At 39.8% G+C, this 14,636-nt stretch overlaps 1 protein-coding gene across 1 annotated transcript in view; it reads right to left on the bottom strand.

Moving 5' to 3' along the window:
* The window catches only part of tafa3a (TAFA chemokine like family member 3a), a 148,777-nt gene that overhangs the window by 60,454 nt on the left and 73,687 nt on the right, over nt 1–14,636 (bottom strand). The window lies entirely within an intron of this gene.

Raw genomic sequence — 14,636 nt, 5'->3', positions numbered from 1 at the left:
TCCATCTAAAGTAGACAGCACCACCTGCACTGCACATGGAAGGACTGTGATAACAGGTGACTGCCAATGTAACCAGGTTCACGTGTCCATGATGATATGATGCCTTCTAGATGCCTCCCGGTTCCAACACACCTCGCTCACATGGATGAGTCATTGTTTTGTGCAGAGCTGGAAACAAGCTGATGGTGGTTTGTTCTTTTGAATCAGGTGTGTCGGAGCAAGGAAACATCTAAAACTTGCAGTTAAAATGCACGAACTGAACTGAAGAACACCAGTATAATCATACACCTGTCAGATTTTCTCAGGTTTATCAAAACAATTGATAGAATAGTGATTCACAAAACAGTTTTTTTGTTTTCTTTTCTTTTTAGAGAAATATGCAAAATTCTGCAATGACTAAATGAATCCCTTGATTTTAACCATGTCCAGCTGTTCTTCATTTGTGGAAATCAAAACAAAAGGCTGAAAGACCCAGAGGCAGTTATGATAAAGGCCTGGTAAGCAGGAAACCCATTCCCTGGTGAAGTCCTTTCTTCCATAGGATTCTCAAAAAAGTAAAAAAAATGTTTAATTTATGATTATGTTAAATTATGAAACATAGGCTTTTATCATTTTTAAAAGCTATAATTATACAGTAACTGTTTCTGTACCTGTTATATGAAGGCTTACAAATTAGATCTTAACCTTTTCAAAGTCACTACAATAGACATTTTCTAGTATGATTTTGAATGGTTTGGGCTTGCCGTAAACAAAATTGCAGTTGAAATATTAAAAAAAAATTAAAAAAAATAAATATATATATATATATATATATATATATATATATATATATATATATATATATATATATATATATATATATATATATATATATTTATTTATTGAAAACTTTAATTTGTGTTGTTTACCCTGATGGAGAATTATGCACTGAAAACTTTTTTCTTATGTTTTTATTCTATCAAGAGAAGAATAAAATGAACACACATCAATAAATAGCTCAAAAATGTGAATTTGAAGGAAAGATGTGTTTTTCATTTCATTAGACGAAAATAAATGTATTGAAAGAAAAAACTGCAAAAGAATGTTTGATTTAACTACTGAAATTACATAAGTGCAAATATTTGTGGAACTGACAACTAAACTAAAACTACATTATTATAGGAATGAGGACACTGGCTTACACAGTCATGAGACGCATGATGTTACCAACAGCATTGCCATGGTAATATAGACAGTACAAGAGATTTTTCTGAAGTACAGCGGTCTATCTAATGCGTAATGTGGTGTAATTAATCAATGAATTTTTGCTTGACTGGGTTGACTGATACCTGCAAATATTGTTTTGTATTTGTTTGTTTTGTCGCCTTTGTAAATGATCACCTGGCAGGAACAGCTTTGTATCATTTCCCTGCATTTTCAAAATTGAGGACACCACAAAAGTGATCCAGCTTATATCTTATGAATTGGGAGTGAGATTGTCTTTAACTACAAAAAGGCCAAGAGCGATTAGGAAAATCTCCTTTTTAATAGAATACGGGGATTCACATATTTTAGGCATCCAGTAGTTATCATAACCAGGCATCATAACCAGAACAAAGCACCTCAGGGGGGATCCTTCTAATATGGAGGAGCAGTAACTCAACTCTAAGCCCCTCCGGATGACTGTCAGTTTACCAGCGGGGGTTGAATGGAAAGGATTGTAACGCTCCTGCGCCAGCTTCTACCCACACTTGAGACAGCAAGCTGCCCTTTTCTGACTGAGGACCATGGCTGCAGACTGGAGGAGGTGCTGATTCTCACCCCACCTGCTTCACTTTCAGCAGCAAACCACCCCTGTTACTCCGAATCGTCTGTTCTATGAATGAACCTAGAAGACAGGTTGAACATACCCCTATAAATCCTCCACATCCACCACCAAAATCATATTGTTGATCCTGAATCCCAGTTAGAACAGCTGGGCCCTTCTCCTTTGTACCCTGTCACGTACCTTTTCTGCAAGGCCAAAACATGTAAGTGTGTTAGTTTTCTTATGCATTTGAAATGAGTAATAACCCCTCCTTTGATCCCATTTTTGAAGTAAGGGTCCATCAACCTACAACCAATGTTTCACGGGCATGTCAACCAAGAATACCCATCAAGATTCAGCTCCTTTATGAACTCCTAGAGCAACTCCCATCCACCACTGGTCCATACCTGAGGAGATGTTTAACTACTTCAGGCAGTGCAGTTACATGCACATCTAAATCAAGTTATTGGCAACAATCTAGCTAAGGATTAAACTGGAGTTGAGAAGACAATCGATTATTGAGTGAGGTGCGTGAGGTGCGAGCCAGCTGCAGGAAAGACACCCAACATGTCACACCCTCAGCCCCACATCTCCTTTGATTGCCTCCCACCTGAGGTGTCAACCCAGATCACAGATAAGAGCCCCCAATGTTAAAACATCTGTTTCTCCCCATTGTCTTTATTTAACAAATGGTATGTATCTGAACTATCTAAACCCTGTGTCTAAAGAAAACAGTCGAGCCATAAACAGAGGCTGACTCCGCGACTAGATAAAAACATCTGAACTATAGCTGAACTCCTGAATAGGAGATAACTTTGCATATAGAGAAAACCACCAGTGTAAGAAAAACCCTTCAAACTCTTAAACAATTTCATGAAATCCTAACAACACGCACTTTTGCTCTTCCAGTTTATTCTTTGTTGTTCGTCTTATTCTTCTCCTACTGTGTTGATATTCTGGCTTTCACGGTGTCGTCACTTCCAGAAGGGGGAGTCCGGGGGCAGTAGCTAGCTCGGTTGAAGTGAGTGCCAGAATAACTCGGATTAGGACAACATAATCTGGCACTAATAGCTCGGTCTCAAGAGTTTCAGTTCAGTTCGACTACAGCCCGGCTAAGGTGTATACGTGGCTTTTAAAAATTTGATATCAGTCGGATTAAGGCAACAATTCGACTTTCTGTTAGTGCATGTAAAAGTACTGAGTAAATTCATCTCCATTGATAGGCAATTTCCAAATTTAGTCAGGCACAGGCAGTTTGAGAAGATCTTCCAAGTATTCATTTTATCTTTTTTTATTTATTTTTTAAATCTCCACTCCACTCATGGGATCAATTTGTAACTTCTAAAGGCTGAATTATGGTTCTGCATTAAATCAACGCAGAGCCTACGCCGGCTACGCGTGAGGCTCTCCGTAGCCTAGGCCGTAGCCTGGCGTGGACCTCCCAAAAAATGTAACTATGTGTTGAGGCGACGCAGACCCAACGCAGACCGAGAGGGCTGTGATTGGTTTGCTTGGTAGCAACGCATTTCCGGTTCCGGTTCGTGAAGCAGTAGTGAACTTTCAGTGCTCTTTTCTTTGTGTGTGTGTGATTTATTTTTTTGGGGGGTTGTTTTGGTCTTTTGCACAATAGTTGTCCTTATCTCTTTGATTCACTCTGACAGGAATAGTGAGGGAAATTAAGTCAGGTTTTTAGGAGAATCGTTCACTTTGTGAGACAAGCACCAAATTTTGTATGAACATTGCCTAGTACCTACTTATGCAGAAAAGCCCGTTAGCCACCTGAAAATCCAAGATGGCGGCCGTTTTTCAAGATGGCTGTCTTATGAAAGCTAAAACAAGGTTGTCAGTGTAGAACTTGAATTGCTGAACATATTTTAATGATCTCTTTATCCAAATGCATGTGTTTTGGCATAACAAATTCTATGATGTCAATACAAATGAAATATGGCTTCCAGTTTTCAAGATGGTGGGCCAATTTTGACTAATTTTATCTGTTTTCTGTTGCAATTCGATCAGAAAGGAAGTTTCTAAATTTTAACCGGATTAAAATATTTAAAAAAAAACATTTATAAAAAATGTTTATCATGATCGCCGATCTACAAGTTCATAATACGATGTGACACGTTGTGAGCTTGTAGATCTGCTGTTTTCACTATTTTGGGTCCCACACAATCTTCAATTTTATCTCTTGTGTCAGGGTCAAAAAAGTTTGAGAACCACTGAAAGTGCTTACAGTGTCACAGTCTGGCCTGGGTGTGAGTGTGTCTAGTTCTGCTCCCTGCCTGTAAAGTGTGAACACCTGCATACAATCACTGTCAATCATGCCAGCAGTATTTAAGCCCCAGTCTCACACCAGTCTTTGCCAGATTGCCTTGTTTGTGTACTCCCATTCAGTTGCCACAGTAAAACATACCATGGACAAAATCAGATATACTATTAAATACCTGAATCCAGATCAGGTCCCTGTCATAACTGCAGACCAACCAATCTATGCACTTGCAAAACAACTGCAGTGGCAATGGCCTGAACTGTATGGCGACGATCAACTTGTTGTTATGTTTGGGGGTCTCCACATAGAGATGGCTGCCTTGAGATCTCTTGGTACCCTGCTCCAGGACAGTGGGTGGATAGGAGCTCTTGTAGAGGCGGGCGTGGCTTCTTCTGGAACAGCAGGGTCCTTTCTTTCTGCTTCACATGTGAAAAGAACACGCCAAGCTCACCAAGTTACAGCTTGCGGTGAAATTTAAAATTTAAAATTGTATTACTTGCGTATAAAGCCCAAAACGGCTTAGCTCTGCATTATTTGCAAGACCTGTAAGTGCCTTATGTTCCTGGCAGAGCTCTCCGTTCTCGGAGTGCAGGTTTACTCGTAGTTCCTAGAGTATCCAAATGTAGATTTGGAGGGCGGGCATTCTGCTATCAGGCACCATTACTATGGAACCAACTTCCAATCTGGGTTAAGGAGGCTGACACCACCTTCACCTTTAAAACTAAACTTAAGGGTATTGTTACATAATTTTTAACATGCTTTTAACACTATTAAAAGTCTTGGCCAATATCCCTCAAATGTGTCTAAAAAGGTATAACAAGAAAAACTTCACTCCAGTACTCCATGCCTGGCTTTTTATGATGGTGTTTTTTTGCGCAGTGAAAAACGCGTCCTTTTACCCCTTTCCTGTCAATCATTGCCCCGCTCCTCCTCCCAACCTCCTCCAACCCAACTGCTACACACTTCTGCCGTCTCCACACACACGCGCGCACACCGAACCACAAACAACCACACACACAGCCCAGACAGGGCGACTACAGCCCGGGGATGAAGTCCGTGACCAGAGGACTGGAAGGCAGCACCGTAGCTCCCCGCAAGCAATACGCTAACAGCGGCGTCAGAGAGTTAAGCTGGGAGCGACAGGCGAAGCATGCACGGAAAAGCAGGACGGCGAAGCAGTCCACCGCAAACAATCACAAAAATAAAGGCATGCGAAGCAGCAGTGTCCCCTTATCTTAAGTCCAGTCAGTGGCCGCGGGTCTTTTTAGCAGTTGTCCTCCGGTGATGAGAACAGAGGGGGCTCTAAACAGCTCCGTGTTAAGCCTGATTTATGGTTCCGCGTTAAATCGACGCAGAGCCTACGCTGTAGGGTTCAGCGTACGGTGCACGTCGCCGCATAACCCTACGCCGTAGGCTCTGCGTCGGTGTAACGCGGAACCATAAATCAGCCTTTATGGTGCGCTGGAGAGGAGAGGAGACAGGGAGCTGGGTGGAGGGGGCGGAGATTTAGCGGACCTATACGTATAGGTCTGCCACCCAACCAGATGCGTCGTTTGCTGCAGGGGGGCACCGACGTGATTCACTGGGCGGTGCCTCTCACCCTTCTTCTCCTCTCCTCTTCCCTTCCTCTCTTCTCCATTTCCATTTTTATTTATTATAAGTATCTCATAGCCAACATTTTTGTCCATCGTTCCTGTAGTTTCTTGTGCTGGCCCTCCTTTTTTCTCTTTTGTGCATGTTTGCAGGCCGGAGCTTCGGGAGCTGCGTGCTGGAATGCAATTGTGATGATTAGAAAAAATGTGATACAGAAATGGGAGGGGGGGGGCCAAAACAATCAAAATCTAATTATATAATCACAATCCAGGTCAAAAACCATATAAACTGTCTTTTGCCTGCAGCCATTTTGGAAAATGGCAGCCATATTGTTGTTTTATTTGCATGGCTAATGGGGGAGGGGGTGGGGGGTCCCAAGATTATAGTCTCATGTCAGAATACTCAAAATGGGATTTTCCAATCACATTCCAGGTCAAAAAACATATAAAACGGCTTTTGTGGCAGCCATTTTGGAAAATGGCAGCCATATTGTTTTTTTTTGCGTGGCTAACGGGCTTTTTTGAAAAAGTAGACCTAGAACATACTTTGTGCAAAATTTGGCGCTTGTCTCACAAAGTGAACGATCGTTTCACTAATGTGCCTGGCTAAAAAACCGGAAGCTAAACAAAGTATCAACTAGCGCTCTTGGGAGGTATCGCACCGCGGCGAAATGGAGTAACGGAGAAGTCCGAAGGGTTCACGACGGCGTCACGGCAACGGCGTAGGCTCTGCGCTGGTTTAACGCAGAACCATAATTCAGCTGTAACAATCAGAATTGACCAGAATTGTGTGCCACCCAAATAATCCCAGCCCTGTTGGTCATCCAGCTAAATCTGACAGTTAGTAGACGAGTGAGTGTAAAAAACAGATATGGAACCAAAAATGTGTGACAAAAAAAAAAGGATCTTGCAATGAGTAAAAGTAAATTTCCTTTGTCACCCAGTTTCTACCACATCCCCTATTAACTTTTTTCTCTCCTGTTTTATCAGCCCTGTTAGACTCCAAAAACAACTTTGGTTATCGTGCCTCTTCAGTACTTTCTTTACTTCAGTAAATTGGATTAAAGTCCTTTTTTCTGCACCTGTGTGCATGTTCTTCTCTGTCTTTAGATCTTCATATTGCTACTTCTTTGTCACAGGTATATAATGACATGTATTGCGTGAGGCGTGCAGGCGCTTGGCTACATTTATGCTGACTCGTCAATAGGTAATCTTATTATAAATGATAAACACTTCACAAATTATAACACCAGTTTCAGGGAAGGAATGAAGTCTGTCTTTGCACTTACTGTTTTCAAGCTAGCTCGGAGGTGAGTAATGTTGTTTGTGTGGTCTGTCTTAATGTGCTCAGCACTGTAATCTTCATGTACTCTTCAACGTCTGTAGTCCTGTTATACTTTCCATCTCCCTACAAGGGCCCGAAGAGAGTGGAACAAACAATCTGTGGCTCGTCTCAGTGCCAGCAGAGCTCGCCTCATCTCTCCTGAGAGAGCAGCTGCATATCACAGCTTTGCTTTGAACTCAATTCCACTGCAGCCACTCAAATTAGTAAAATATTTGGTTGCGTGCAAAGCGATCAGCTCTTGCTTATCTGGCTGAGGCTCACAGGAGGAAGATGTTTTGCTGTGACTGTCTTTGTACAGACAGCCAGAGCAAGGGAGATCTTAAAAGGACAGCAATTCTGTACAGACCCAGACAGCTGACGCAACCATAGTGTTGTAGGAAAACAGACAGCAGAAAAATCTGACAGAAACTATCTGATTCTTCACCACAGAATCCTCATGGGCTTCTTTGAAACCTAGGGTTTAGGTTTATGCATGTTGTTGTCTGGTGGGATGCTGAAACTAGACAATACAGATTTGGACAAAGAAGAGGAGCCTGGTTTGACTCAAGCTAAGGCAAACTACAATGTGAGCTTAATATGAGGATATGACACATGTCAGTCAATACTAGCTATGTCAACAAATGCACATCCATCTAAGCCTGTTTTTCCCATATAATCCTTTTCATGTTCTGTCATTAATGGCCTGACAAATGAACAGGTTTCATTGTGTGTGACAGGTTCGAGTCTGGAAATTATATAAAGGAAAATATAGCAAATGTTTTAAAAAATATTGACAGAAGAGGCACCTCAGCATTCTATTGTTAGCATATTGATACGGAACATTATACTTTATTACATACGCTGTTAAACTGCTCGTTGATGCAAGTATCAAATCAGCCAATCACACAGAAGCAGGTCAAGATGACCTTCTACAGTTCAAGATGAGGTTCACATGAGTACGCTGTTTATTAAAGTGATTTAAAGTTACTTTAAAAACAAATTAAGATTTTTGGTGCCACACAAACACCAACAAGAAAGTAAAAGGGCCTTTTTGGTGCCATAAGTCAAAGGAGATGCAAAGCGAAGTAACTCAAATAACTATTTGTTACAAACAAGGTATACCCAAGACTATTTCTCGATGCTCAAAACACCAGATGAGTGAGAGGGTCTTGTAACATTAAGGGAAATAAATGCAGTCTAGTTGTGTTTTTATTACCACTAAAATATGAAATTTGAAAAAAAAATATCAACTCAGGAGAATTTAGTGAGACTTCATCAGCATAAATCTGAAAAGGGTGTTATAGACCTCAGTTACTGATCCAAGAAATGCAGGGTTTTTTTTTAGACTTGTCTTGAAAATGTCAATATCAGCACCACGTAAATCAAAAGATAGTCATATAATTTGTAGTTTACAGCTCAAAAATATATCTAATCATACTATACCATTATGCGATAAGGGGATGATGATACTCTTGGGAAGAAGACTGGTCAGGAAACAATATTTGTTTCACACTCTGCTTTCCTGTACAGCAACAACACCACTGCTTCCTGCTCACACGTCTCTAAGCTGATATTCGAGATGGGGCTCGAACTCTGTTCATACTATTCATCATTGGTAATTCTGACCATCCTCACATACCTCAGCTGTAATATGAGGTTAAGACAGAAAAAAGGAGAAATGGGCTGGCTTAAATAAAGGCCAGTTTTAGCTTCTTTTTTTGTTCTCTGACTATTTCTTTTCACAGCAAGAGACATAAAATGCATGTTAAAGGGATGGGCAAGTGTTTTCAAATTAAACAGCTTAAATGTAAATAGAACCGTTACAAAGTACAGCTGAATTATTGTTTATTTGGAAAATAAAGGCATCAAATTAATACTAAAGTCATGTACTTTTGCATGTTTTTGTGCCACAATGAACTGCATCGTGTTGAATATAATCTTCTCTTCATTAAAGAGAAAGTCCCTTTAATGAAGATCCATGAAATACATGCAGAAAATAGAAATAAATTAAACATTTGGTGTAAAGTACCCATTAAAGTATTTTCTCAAGAAAAACACCATGTAGTACCTCTAGGCCAATTAATGGACTGCATTTTTGCAGGTATCACATTGTTGACCTCCTTTGGCCAAAGCCACAATACATGTCTATATTGTTTCTGCTTAGGAGTAAAATGACAATAACGGATACACACAGCTGCATATGCTGTAACTGAAGTGGATGATTTAATCTTTTAGTTTGTTTGGCATGGACTGAGCAGCTAAACTATCTCACACATCGCTAGAAAAATCATTTTCACCTGAAATCTTGTACAAAACCAATGCAAAGCCATGTCCAACAACAGACCAGATGAAGAAATGTTCCACTTCCCCCAGAGACGATTCGAAAAACGGTAGCAAATATTATACTCCTAATAGAGTCCTGCTTCCCGAGACCAACAGTTCCACCTCAATTCTAGTTTAAGAATTTTGATTACGTTGGTTTATCTTGACAAACGGATTACTTTGTACTTTGTTCTAAAGCGTTAGGTCTATCATTTACAGTAGGAGATAACAAGAAGAGGAAGGAAACTAATAAATCTGGCCTGACAGCTGAACTCCAGAAATAATTGGAATTTGAGAACCTTCTGCTGTGCTGATTGGAAATGAAATGTCGAGCAGTTGGTGAGTGATTGCAGATCCCTGGTCCAGCCCCTGTATTGCTAGATTTTTAATCCAAAATTAAACATATTCCTGCATCTTGTGCTGAATTTCCAGTCATGGGGTCTGGCAGTGTTCAGGTGGCTTATTGGAGCTGGTTAACAGGAAAATTATTCCACCTGGCTGATGTGACACTGAGACCAGGTGGCTCATCACAAAATGCCCTGAACAGGCTAAACCTATTTAGGGGATGGGTTCAAGCTGATTTTTACATACACATGCGGTAATCAGGGTGAATGCAGCGATGTCATGTTATGTTCCACCCAACTTCTCCTCCTGGTAAACCTGAGCCCTCCCATCAACGAACTCTGTGCTTTGGCTAAATTATGACAGAGTCAAACCCAATCAAGTCAAGCATGTAAGGTCTCAACGTGCATTTGATGAGTTTACCAGTTATGCCAAGCGGAAGCTTGCAGAACTATGTTCTTCTAAGAGTGGAGTGATTCACTTCTCTTTTGAAGTAAACATAATTATTCAGGTCACTTTTGAAGATGTTAAGGTTTTATATTAATCTTGGGTTGCCAAGTCCATGAGTAGACTGATTTTTCTGATTTTTTTTCTTTTAATAAAGATTAATCGACAAGTGTTTTCAAATGCAAAATCGTATAAAATAATAAATCAGAAAATCTGATTTATTTTGTATTCACAGCAGTAGATAAAAATTATAAATATTGTCATGTAGGTACGCTAATTCGTGTGACGGTACTGATTTATCTGCTATTTATCTGCAAAAGTTAGTAGTAGTATGTGACATCTGTAGTGAGGTATGAGGGGTAAAAAGTGTTGGAAAAAAGTATTTATAATTGTGATCACCTGAATTTCGGCTACTGAAAGTTTTCTCACCATGTTGAGAATCAGCTGGTTGCCACATAAATGCCTTTATAAAGTTTGATCCATTACATTTCATACTGAAAAGTTACTAAATATTAAGAAACAATTGTTTATCTGCAAAGCAGAGCTAAAATAACTGCAATGTGAAGATTACATGGGATAAATAAAGTATGAACGCCATTAAAACACATCACTGAGAGGCTTCATAGGAAATAGATTAAATGTAGTTTTCACACAATAAAATACAAATGAACCCTAACCAAATCACAACTGTGGTGGTGTTTTGTTTTTTCTAGGTTGTAGGGGGGACATACAATGCAGTAGCTCAGGATAATGTAATGTAACACAGCTGCTGTAGTTTCTAATTAGTTTCTCTCTTTATTTATACCGTAGTTTGGTTGGACCTGAAGAAGAAGGAGGACCTGCAACTGACGGATTGCCAGTGTATTTACATGGACAACAATTTTCTAATAATAATTCTATTGAGGCAATATTTTAAACAGGTAATTGCAATAAAACCCAAAAACTCTCATATATAAATAAACTCATGCTTGAAGTAAACAATAACTAAAAAAACATCTGGCATATTCCTCTCGTGATCTGGGGTTTCATTTCTTCTGTTTTACTTGGTTCTTTAGTTTTGGTATTGTGTTTCAGACCTATTTCCATGTTTTATCTTGAAGGTCTGTGTTCTTGTGTTTATCTTTTTACTTCCCATGATCCCGATTGTTTGCACCTGTGTCATATCAGCCCTTGTGAGTGTATATTGTCTTGTCTTTTCCTTCTTCCCTGCTGGTCCATTTGTTTTTCATCTCCGTTTGTTTGCCTGTCTGCATTCATTTGAGTTACCTGTTAGATATTTTCTCTTCGAGCCCTTTATGTATTCAGTTTTTGGATTCCTGCCTGAGCAGTGCTTTTTGTCATTATAAAGGACTTGTTTGTACTCCTGCCATCTCAGCTTCTTGCACTTGGGACCTGCATTCCCTGACCTGTAATATATTCCAATCATTATTGCGTTACTGAGGTCAATCTTAAAACTCCTGAGGTCAGTGGGTTTGCCAATGACTACTGGTCTTGCAAAACAGTGTAATAAACCAATACTTGCTGTACTTGCCTGTATGTGTTGGGAGCAAAAGCACATTTCTAAAAACATTATCCTTCTTATTACCAAGTTACTGATATCTTGTAAAATAATGTTAAGCATCTATGCTGCATAACAACCGCAGGTAAATAGGACTCACTACATCTTTTGATCCCCTGATCTTTTCATTAATAACTCTTGCAATCATTCATTTAAAAACAAAACCTTTACTCTGATAACAGCCCTATGCATCGGCACAATTGAACTTCCAATTTATATATATGTTAGCTTTAATGTAGAAAAACGTCTATTTTGCAAAATAGCCGGCTAATGTGCAAAATAACCATCAGGGCGGCTAATGTAGAAAAACAGCAGTAGCCAGTTAATGCTGTGGATGTGTCAGACCCGACACTTTTTCGGGGAGTCTAACGTTATTCTTCTTCAACAGCCATAAATAGCCTTTTCAACAACAAGCATGTGCAGCATATGGGCTTCTTCCATTGGCTGCTACGCACCAACTGCCTTGATTGGCAACTGTAAGTCACTGGTTTGAAGCGCGAATTTCATCCATTCAACTGAACTGTAGGCTATTATGTAGTGTAGTAACTGGACTCTATCTACCAAATGAATTACGTTTGCTTAGTTTGTTTTGGTTTCATCAGTTTGTGCAAATGGAGGAGGAGGAGAGACCTCATCTCATCATGCGCGTGCTTTGGGTTTGCGCGATTCGGGTTTAAGAGCTTCACCTTCCATGAGAGACGCAACAACTGTTTATCTGTTTTGGAGGTGACAAAGAGAAGGTGGGAATAGATCTTTCCTCGCAAAGACTGTCACACTGGATATTTCCCAGACCTATAAGGCTGGTAGAGGTGAGTGCACTCCACTGTGCTTTGCCACCTCGGTGGCGCTCTGTTCTGGGGTGCCAATGACATGATCTGTAGTTTGCATTATTCGTTTTGGAATACTCAATTGAGGAATATACTGCATGGGATTTGGACTCAGAATAATTGCTATAATTGCCACGGCATGTCACGGTCAGCTCGAGACAATTGTCTCGAGCTGACCGGAGCATCGAGACTGGAGAGATGATTAAAAATGTGATGTCCGCGGCGTACCATGAGCTTAAAAATGTATGTACTTTGCAAAATAGCTGTTTTTCTACATTAGCCGCCCTGACGGTTATTTTGCACATTAGCCGGCTATTTTGCAAAATAGCCGTTTTTCTACATTAACCGTAACATATACACACAAATACAGTCTATCGGACCCCTAGGTCTCAGACTGGTCATCATTAGTTTGTTCTCCACTCCTGTACATGTTGAAGTGCTTCTAGACAAAACACTTATTTTCCCTGATACACTAATCCGAGTATCGGCGAAATGTGTACAGTTATGTGTGTGAATGGTTGAGTGACAAACACATCTTTTTAGTGCTTTGCAGATCTTTAACTAAGTTGAAAGGTATTACATTAGTGCAGACCATTTACTATTACCCCCTAAGCATCTTCTGCCTGGTTGCTACAGTGATTCAGTGGACCAATAAGAAGAGAAGTGTGTTTACAGCTGATACATGACACAAAGTGGACATGCTCGAGGTGACTGCTGTGGTTGGAGGGCAAAACAAAGCCAGTGTTGTAGCTCATGTTAGGCGTTTTGTTTACCTCTTATCTAAATATGACACATGGTTAGTTGTGTAGCAGTAGTCATGCCTCAGGCCAAGCATTCCTTCAACGACGTGAACAATTATTACACTGACGGACACAGAAAGCAGCTGCAGATTTAGACGTAGCTGAAACATGGTACATAAGCCCAGTGGATGTTGCCATTTAGACTTATGTTTTTACTTTATTGAACACACTTCTCTGTTCAAATTAAATTCATTCCCATTTAGTTTTTTTTCACTGAATGAAAATCATAAAATGTTGCTTTTACTGCTATACGCTGCAGTAAGTGCTCAAATACTTGTATTTCTTTCATAATGTAAGTATCATCATTCAATGATACTTTTAGTTTCTGCTCCAGCACAATTTACAGGAAAACACAGCAGGTTTTAATTCACTAAATTACAGCATGACAGCTTTATTTGCAAGCTTTATATGGAAATAGAGTTGATTGAATATGACACTTTGTTATAATCTAGTCTATGCCCGTTCAGCGTGTGTGTGTGTGTGTGTGTGTGTGTGTGTGTGTGTGTGTGAGTGAGAGAGAGAGAGACATACAAACGCAACCACATGCTGTTACGTTTAAAAAAATGACAGCCAGAGGGTGTTAATGTGGATTTTGTGAGGAAGGCAAGCTCAGCATCACAGACTTCAAGTACAGTGAAGATAGTAGCTGTATTTTTCCAGTAGTTTCTTTTAAAAGTGCACACATCTTATTCTGTTGATGTGGTTTCTTCAGAGTGGCAGTGGCTCCGTTTCTCAGCTTTATTCACCATTAAGTAACTGTCTGCTGTCATTACTGTGAAAAATACTTCATTTAAATAGAAAACAACTCCTCAAGTCAAACAGCTTGAAACTATTTAAAGTAAACTATATGAACTGAATCAATTTATAATTTAAACAAACACATACACATAAATGAACACAATGGGAAATATCCAAATTTGTCCATTTAGTCGAGTCACTGAATTACCGCCAAAAGTTCCAGTTGAGCTGAAACAAGAAACGTAGCTGTTTAACCATCTCATGGCTCCAGATCCTCAAATGTGAAGATTTGTTGTTTTCCTTTATTTTTATTATTTGATTTATTTATTAAGAAAACAACTAAGCTACCACTCCCACCATACCAAGAACGGACCACACACGTCACAACAGGGTGGAGGCGCAGTTTAAGCAAAGAGCAGCCAATATGGCTGCAGAATTGTAAATAACCCATTAGATCAACTAGTTATTCAGAAAGCTTTTCCTTCAGAACCAGTGCTCCTTCTCCGCTGCATGCCATTTTAGAGATCTTTTGTTGATCAAATCCAGACTAATTCTTTGAATCAGAGAGAGAAAAAACTAGCTCTTTTGGCTACCTGACAATGACTTAGTAAACCGTTGGATGGCTTTCAAA

Source organism: Cololabis saira, chromosome 8 (genome assembly GCF_033807715.1).
Source record: "Cololabis saira isolate AMF1-May2022 chromosome 8, fColSai1.1, whole genome shotgun sequence".
Lineage (NCBI taxonomy): Eukaryota > Metazoa > Chordata > Actinopteri > Beloniformes > Belonidae > Cololabis > Cololabis saira.
This window is presented reverse-complemented; position numbering and strand designations above follow the sequence as displayed.